Source organism: Procambarus clarkii, chromosome 12 (assembly GCF_040958095.1).
Source record: "Procambarus clarkii isolate CNS0578487 chromosome 12, FALCON_Pclarkii_2.0, whole genome shotgun sequence".
Classification (NCBI taxonomy): domain Eukaryota; kingdom Metazoa; phylum Arthropoda; class Malacostraca; order Decapoda; family Cambaridae; genus Procambarus; species Procambarus clarkii.
The window spans coordinates 26,834,802-26,843,609 of NC_091161.1; the positions used below are offsets into that span (position 1 = coordinate 26,834,802).

General features: G+C 43.4%; 1 long non-coding RNA gene across 2 annotated transcripts; it reads left to right on the top strand.

Moving 5' to 3' along the window:
* Positions 1 to 1,890: 1,890 nt before the first annotated feature.
* LOC138363890 (uncharacterized) lies at positions 1,891 to 8,072 on the top strand. 2 transcript variants are annotated; one of them, XR_011228229.1, is made up of 3 exons: positions 1,905 to 2,198; positions 5,664 to 5,866; positions 6,370 to 8,072. It is a non-coding gene; the product is annotated as an uncharacterized lncRNA (long non-coding RNA). The 2 variants fall into 2 exon arrangements; XR_011228228.1 differs by lacking the exon at positions 6,370 to 8,072 and having other exon boundaries at positions 1,891 to 2,198; positions 5,664 to 5,864.
* Positions 8,073 to 8,808: the final 736 nt, after the last annotated feature.

The window sequence follows — 8,808 nt, forward strand, 5'->3', positions numbered from 1 at the left end:
ACATGGTTGGGAAGGTCATTCCACATTCGGGGTCCCTTGATTTGTAGAGCATTTCTAGTATATATACATATATATACATATATATATACATATATATACATATATACAGATATTTTATGTGCATTCATTCAGATTTCAGCAAATAATCACGCGTGTGCATAAACCCAGTGGTTAAGTGAGAGCGCATTCTCCCAGTTTGTTGGTGGGAGAGTTGATCAGCCATTCTCGACCTTAGTGACGTGCACACGGCCATCTCACCGGCCGCCCTGGGCTAGGGCAGGGTTTACACCTCACCTCGCCTGCCGCACCTCGCTGCCTCTGAGCGCAGCGTCCCACCTCAACCTCCACCCCACTCCGTTATCCCTGCCTTGTGCTTCAATCAACAGCTGGGGTAGTGAGTGTAATTGCTTGTGTGTCATACCAGTATAAATTAATGTGAAAACTCAAACATTATTTCTTTGTATCTTCCGTACGTGCCAAATTCATTGTGTTGAATTTATTTCAGCCGTCCGGTGTTCGTTCTCACTAGTTCCCCTACGGGACCGAGTTCGATTCCCCGAGGAAGCACGATAGGTAAAGACCTGCTACAGCCTTTCTGTGTGAATACTGTAACCAGATCTTAAGTGTGATTGTCATCTTACACATTCAATTTTACACATTTAGTTGTCATGGTGGCGTGTGTATTTTACTGTGTTTTCTTGTGTTTAGTGTGGTTTCAATATTATACCACTGCTGTGTTGTTTAACCTATTTCCATGCAGTTCTTTCTGTATTTCCAGGGGGATGGGGACATGCAGTAAGTACAAGTAAGAGTATATTACATTGTTGAAACGTGTGTCAGTGTGTTGTGTTGGTTATTACTATTTTATGTGGACTTTGGTGTCCCGGTGTACTTTGATGTGTTCAATATTACTGTTGGTCTCTGTGACCCGTATTGGTGTGCAACTCAGTGTCAGTACTGCATATTGTTGCATTGGTCTCTGTGACCCTGTACAGTAACTTATGTTCAGTATCTCGAGATATCAGTATGACTTGTGTTCAGTATATTGAGATGTCAGTATACTTTATGTTCATTCATTCTTGAGACGTCAGTATACTCGTGTTCAATCATTCTTGAGAAGTTAGTGTAACTCCCTGTTCATTTATTCTTGAGACGTCAGTGTACTTACTTTCAATTATCCTTGGGATATCAGTGTGTTGTTTTGTTCTTGAGACGTCAGTGCATTAATTTAACGTAATTTATTATCAATTGGTTTAATACGCGGTGATTAGTAATCCTATTGACTGATCAATGTTGGTTAAGCAGTCTAAGTGACACCGAGCTATAACGTAAATTCTTCGTGAATTAAGTGAGCTGTCAAGCTTTGACAGATCCTTGAACGATTACTCATGGATTGCTAATTACCCATAAGCCATTGTTAATTTCAGTGTCATTGTTTTCATTGCATGTCTGGGTGACATAATAACGTAATTATATTTACGGAGTAAAGTAACGTAATCAATTGAGTATTGTACGTTAGACTCGTCTCAGTGACAGGTCTGTCAGTTGTTGTTATTCAGTCATCAGTCACCCAACGCTGGTCACGGATCTCACATCTGGCACCAACGTGGGGGCCGTGTGATGTTTGCAGCTAAAATTAACCTCACATTGATCCCAGATTTACATCTGGCACCAACGTGGGCCGTTGTCTTTCATTGTATGTTATTGCAACTTGCCGCAGTCTCGTCAAGCTGCCATTGCATCTGGAGTGGTTGCCCACTATTGTTGAGAGTAAACATGGTCAGCAATACCACAAGCGGTTCGAACCAGAAGCAGTTATTTCTGATCAGGGGAAAAAGGTCACCGACAGTATGGGGGCTTATTTATTAAGTAGTAGAAGTACAAGTAAAAGAACACTGTTTCCCAAAAACGGTGGGTTTTCTGAGTGGAAGAAAACGTATGTCTGGAAGCCGACTTTAACCGCCCCAAGCTGCGCGCGCATTGACCCGAGGTTATATAAACCGGGACGGAGACGGCGTGGGCCCCTTTCCCCAAGCCAGCAGCTGCTCTTACATAACGACTCACTGCTGCTCAGCGAGTCGTAAACACAGAAGTTTAGCCCGCTCAACTGTTCTCCCAGCATGGACCCTACACCAGTTCCTCTCGACACCGACGAGGAGCGTCCCGTCAGGGGCGTCCTGCCCTTCTCAACATTTAAGGTAGTGTTTGTGTTTTGTTGGCGCGTCGGACCAGTGTTTGTCTCTGTGTTGGCGCGCGCGCTCTGATGCACGCCTGCTGGTTCAGCCTTGGTGACCAAATGCAGGTGCAGTGGTCCTAGAGGGGGTGGTGCCCCTCGGTGTTATGGGGCACTGGGTTTTCTCCAGTAGGTGGCTGTAATTTGGAGCACACTCGGGAGGAGGCCTGAACATCCCACCCCCACCCTCACCCAGTCGACGTGAGGCTTTACATTCAGGTTTGTTTTAACTTTTGCTTATTGCCTATAAGTTATTAGGTAAAGTCAGCTAGGTTAGGCTAGCTGCCGAGTCACAGGCCTCTGGCCCCTAGCTTTGTTTTCATGGACTTGTTTCCCACAAGTTTCCTTAATTTACTACTGAAATTTATGCAGTGTTAAGCTGCATGTTTCTTTAGCTGGTTTGTTTTAACTTTTGGTTTTTGCCTATAAGTTAGTAGGTAAAGTTAGCTAGGTTAGGCTAGCTGCAGTGTCACAGGCCTCTGGCCCCTAGCTTTGTTTTCATAGATTTGTTTTCCCACAAGTTTCCTTAATTTACTACTGAAATTTATGCAGTGTTAAGCTGCATGTTTCTTTAGCTGGTTTGTTTTAACTTTTGGTCATTGCCTATAAGTTAGTAGGTAAAGTTAGCTAGGTTAGGCTAGCTGCCGAGTCACAGGCCTCTGGCCACTAGCTTTGTTTCATGGACTTGTTTTTCCATAAGTTTCCTTAACTTATTAATGAATTTAACGCAGTGTCAAGCCCATGTTTCTTTTGCAGGTTGTACATTTAGGTTTATTTAACTTTTGCTTTTGCCTTTAAGTTATTAGGGAAAGTCAGCTAGGTTAGGCTAGCTGCAGTGTCACAGGCCTCTGGCCCCTAGCTTTGTTTTCATGGACTTGTTTTCCCACAAGTTTCCTTAATTTACTACTGAAATTTATGCAGTGTTAAGCTGCATGTTTCTTTAGCTGGTTTGTTTTAACTTTTGGTCATTGCCTATAAGTTAGTAGGTAAAGTTAGCTAGGTTAGGCTAGCAGCAGTGTCACAGGCCTCTGGCCCCTAGCTTTGTTTTCATAGAATTGTTTTTCCATAAGTTTCCTTAATTTATTATTGAATTTTATGCAGTGTCAAGCTGCATGTTTCTTTAGCTGGTTTTACATTTGTTTGTTTAACTTTTGCTATTGCCTTTAAGTTATTAGGTAAGTTAGCTAGGTTAGGCTAGCTGCAGTGTCACAGGCCTCTGGCCCCTAGCTTTGTTTTATGGATTTGTTTTTCCATAAGTTTCCTTAATTTACAGTATTAATGATTTTTATGCGGTGTCAAGCTGCGTGTTCCTTTGCTGGTTTTACATTTATGTTTGTTTAACCTCTGCTTTGCCTTTTATGTGATTATGTAAAGTCAACCAGGATGTGTTAGTTGTAGGCGTCTCCAGACGTCTCGTCGGGCCGGTTTAGCCCGCACGTTTGTCACAGACGTTGTCGTAAGTCCGGTGTAGCCCGGTACAGTTTGTTCCCAGTTTTTTCGTCCGGCTAGTATAGCCGGCACGTTCGTACCCAGACGTTTTCGTCTGGCCGGTGTAGCCCGGTACAGTTGTTCCCAGACGTTTCGTCCGGCTGGTATAGCCGGCACGTTCGTACCCAGACGTTTTCGTCTGGCCGGTGTAGCCCGGTACATTTGTTCCCAGACGTTTCGTCCAGCTGGTATAGCCAGCACGTTCGTACCCAGACGTTTTCGTCTGGCCGGTGTAGCCCGGTACATTTGTTCCCAGACGTTTCGTCCAGCTGGTATAGCTGGCACGTTCGTACCCAGACGTTTTCGTCTGGCCGGTGTAGCCCGGTACGTCAATTCCACCACGTTTCGTTCGAATGCTGTAGCACAATATTCCCGTGTTTTCCTTGGTCGCGTGTACCAGATGTTGGTCTGCCTGGAGTGCCCGGTTACGCGGGCCCCTTCCTCATCCAAAGTTTTCAGCGTCCAGCATAACGCCTGGCCGTGCGGTCTGCCGCTTGAGCTACTTCAAATCAAATGTTTATTTAGGTAAGGTACATATATACAAGAGGGTTTACGAGTAATGGATTTAATTCTAATTATTGCGGTCAATTTTAATTAATTCTGTTCAATTTTATTACATTCCTTTATTTAGACTTTCAGCTTGATTAGTTTCATTACACGGCAAATTTAGGAAATTTATAGCATTGCTTACACCTCCTGCCTTAAAAAAAAAAAAAAAAAAATCTATTCGTAAAAGAATTCGTATTTCCATGTCAATTTAGTAAACAGGAGCCCGCTCCTGTTTTGGTGATTTACGTTCCTCCATCATTAACCAAACGCTTACTAAAATAACTTGTTATATCCTTAGCCTCCCAGTCATGACGTGTATTAAGATTAAAGTCTTCCTCAATTTAGCATGGAGCAAGCCTCTGACTTTAGATTATTCCTGCACTTGTTTTATGAGCCATTTCCCTCAGCAATTTGTTACTGCAATTTATGCATTGCGTTTGCTCCATGTTTTATACAACTTTTCTGCCGCGATTAAACTTTCAGTTTATTCCTCAATTTAGTCGGAAGGTACTGCTGCTTCCCAGCTGACGTCCTTCCTGTGACGAGTTAAGCCGGCGATGTTTCAGTTTTATATTTATTTGGTCATATAGCTAGGCGGCCTCCCAGGCCGCTGGTTTATCCAGACGTGTTGTCTGCCCGGTGTAGCCCGGATGTCACTGCGGCCTCCCAGGCCGCTGGTTTACCCAGACGTGTTGTCTGCCCGGTGTAGCCCGGATGTCACTGCGGCCTCCCAGGCCGCTGGTTTACCCAGACGTGTTGTCTGCCCGGTGTAGTCCGGACGTCACAGCAGCCTCCTAGGCCGCTGGTCGCGAAGTTCCAGCTGACGTGTCTTTTTTCACTCCTTTTCGTTATTGTATTTGGTTGTATTTACCTCGGCTCAGTGTTAATCCCGTTTCTCTAGAGAGTTATAGTCCAGCTTCATTTTGAGCATACTTTGTTTTGCAATTTATAATTATTTATAATTAATTATAGTTATAATTGGTTTATAATTTTATTATTTACACCATTTATTTAAGATTATTCATGTAATATAATTTATTACATTGTTAGGCTTTTACAACGACGTTGTCCCAGCCGGTGTTGCTCCTGCGGAGGATGGGCCAGCTGGTGGCTCGGCCGTAGCTGTTGCAGCGGGCGCCCTCACAGACTCGGCTAGTTTCAGCAGACGATGTTACAGCTGCTAACACCCCAGTTCCATCTTAGGCTTCCCGGCAGCCGATGCTTCAGTCAGGAACCTCCAGCTGAAGCGTTCCACCCGACGTTGCGCCCAGCAATTTATTTTTCTTCCATTCTGCGGCACTTGCCGTCATCGGTTATTTACGATATTACATTGTATTCTTACATTGTACGATTATTTACGACATTGTATTCTTAATATTATTCCTTATTACAGTTACTGGATGACGGTTCCCTGCCGTCGATTTCACTTTGCTCCTGTTCTAAAAGATGTAGCCGAAGTTCACGGCGCACTAGCTGCGGCTTGCAGACGCTCGTTGACAACACAAGACTACACTCAGCGGCCACTTAAGGCAGACTCCTTGGCTTCTATCCAGCCCTATCACCCGTCTGGAGGCAGAGATGGGATGGAGACCAAGGGTAATGTTCCCCGCTCACATTCTACATCCGCTTAGGACACAAGCATGTTATAGATTTGGCTTTAAGAATTGGTTCTTATTCCATTTTATGGTTTATGTATATATTGCTTTATTGTATATACCCGTTCTTGGTATATGTATTGTTATATTCAAGATTTATAGTGTTTCGTATTATCCTGTTTATAGTTGCTTTGTGCTTCTTTGCTGTTCTCCTACTGGCTTTCTCCCACCTTTGCTCTTAGCAAAGGTACTTCCCCCTTCTGTTTGCTGGAAGATTCTTAGATTGTTAGCCCCCTTCATTGCTTCAGTATAATTGTTCGGAAAACTCTTTATTCATCCAGGATTGTTAATTAAGGAATCTCTTAATTCCTGTGCCGGGCTCCCTCCCCCCGTTTTACGTCTCCGTATTGATTCAGCTAGGGTTTCCCTCTCGTCTGTGCCCTTGCCTGTCACGATAACACTGCGTGCCGCTTCCGCCCACCCTTACTGCCTTATATCTTTCAGCCTGGGGGAGGTGATCTACGCAACAAAAAATAGACGCACGCTCCGACTGGACCAGGTATCGCTTACATGGTCAGGAATCGACACTCTTCGGATCCTACAAGCGCAGTGCAGGGCGCACGCATACCCTAGCCCAGCGGGCGCCCCCCGGCAAGTTCTACCCGGCCTGTGCCCAGTGAACAGGCAACACTTCCTCAGGGCGATTAATTCGCGCCGCCCTCGCAGAGATAGGCTCGCCTTCAGCCGACCACGCACTCTTACCTTTAGAATTGACAGGGCCACTCGGCTCTCTTGACGGGCTAGCCATCGGAGTTAACGGCGGGTCCAGCAACCAGCTGCAACACCCAGCTGACTACGTCCGGGACGTTGTTGCACTGCCATTCTGAGGCCTCCTTGCGACCAGCGGGCCTCGCCCTTCGGGGGGGGGTCCGGCCAGCTGGCCTGCGGTGGGGGTGCAGCGCCGGTCCCCAAGTGTCCCGCTGTCCGCAGCTAATCCTTTGCCCAGTCTACGTGCTAGTAAGAGTAAGGAACCCCTTCTCCTTAATCCTTCTCCCGCTGGCCCTCCCGGGATTGGGGGTGCTCCGCCGGAACCCCCAAAGTGATAAGCCTGCAGATAGCTAAGAAATATTCCCATGAATTGTAATTAGTCTAATTAATGCAACTTTCATTTACTACCTATGGATGTAGTTATTAATTGTAATTGATCTCTACTTTATCATTAAGGATTATTCATTATAATTATTCCTTAATACTTTATTGTTATGCACTAGTCAATAATTATTTATCATTCATCCAAATTAGCTATTGGATTCATTAAAATAATTGCTTATCATTATACTATTTGTTATTATTATTATTTATTATATAATAATAATTTTATCTATTAATTTGTTATTTATTAATTTATATAATAAATTAATTTATTATATATTAATTTTATATATTAATTTATTATTCATTATAAAATAAACAAGTCCCCAATCTGAGCACGTTTTCTTCCAACCTCAGAAAAAAGAACACTGTTTCCCAAAAACGGTGGGTTTTCTGAGTGGAAGAAAACGTATGTCTGGAAGCCGACTTTAACCGCCCCAAGCTGCGCGCGCATTGACCCGAGGTTATATAAACCGGGACGGAGACGGCGTGGGCCCCTTTCCCCAAGCCAGCAGCTGCTCTTACATAACGCCCACCCTCCTCCCGGGATCCTCTGCATCCCCTGTTTTAATTTTGAAAGGGACGGCCCACAGATGTGCTCAAGGGGCACTTGCTCTAGCATGCTAAACATTTGCTGTATCTTTGGGGGTGCTCCGCCGGAACCCCCAAAGTGATAAGCCTGCAGATAGCTAAGAAATATTCCCATGAATTGTAATTAGTCTAATTAATGCAACTTTCATTTACTACCTATGGATGTAGTTATTAATTGTAATTGATCTCTACTTTATCATTAAGGATTATTCATTATAATTATTCCTTAATACTTTATTGTTATGCACTAGTCAATAATTATTTATCATTCATCCAAATTAGCTATTGGATTCATTAAAATAATTGCTTATCATTATACTATTTGTTATTATTATTATTTATTATATAATAATAATTTTATCTATTAATTTGTTATTTATTAATTTATATAATAAATTAATTTATTATATATTAATTTTATATATTAATTTATTATTCATTATAAAATAAACAAGTCCCCAATCTGAGCACGTTTTCTTCCAACCTCAGAAAAAATAATTTCTGCAGAACATGTAAACGAGGTAACTATAAGTAAGACTTAACAAATGTAACATGTCCGTGTCTAACTGAGTACAACCAATCAACTTAAAATGTATACCCGTAGTAAAATAAGAGTACAGTATGCTTATAGCCTAATAACACGGTAAATCGAAATCTGCAGAAACCTAATAGCTTATTATCTAGAACTAGAAGTAAGGCAAGTATACAAATGTATCCTAATTATATAATTATATAATTATAGGACACAAAGAGTAAATATAAGAACACTGTTTTTCCCAAAAACGGTGGGTTTTCTGAGGGAAGAGAAACCGTATGTCTGGAAGCTGACTTTAACCGCCCCAATCTGCGCGCGCAACGAGCCGAGGTTATATAAACCCGGCCGCAGACTGCATGGCCCCTCTTCCCGACAAGCCAGCAGCTGCTCTCTTACAAAATGCTGCCTACTGCTGCTCAGCAAGTCGTAAACACAGAAGTTTAGCCTGCTCAACTGTTCCCCCAGAATGGACCCTACACCAGTTCCTATCGACAACGACTCGGAGCGACCCGTCAGGGGCGTCCTGCCCTTCTCAACATTTAAGGTACAGTGTTTGTGTTGTTGGAGTGCTGGACCAGTGTTTGTGTTGTTGGCGCGCCGGACTAGTGTTTGTGTCTGTGTTGGCGCGCGCGCCCCTGAAGCATGCCTGTTGGTTCAGCCTTGGT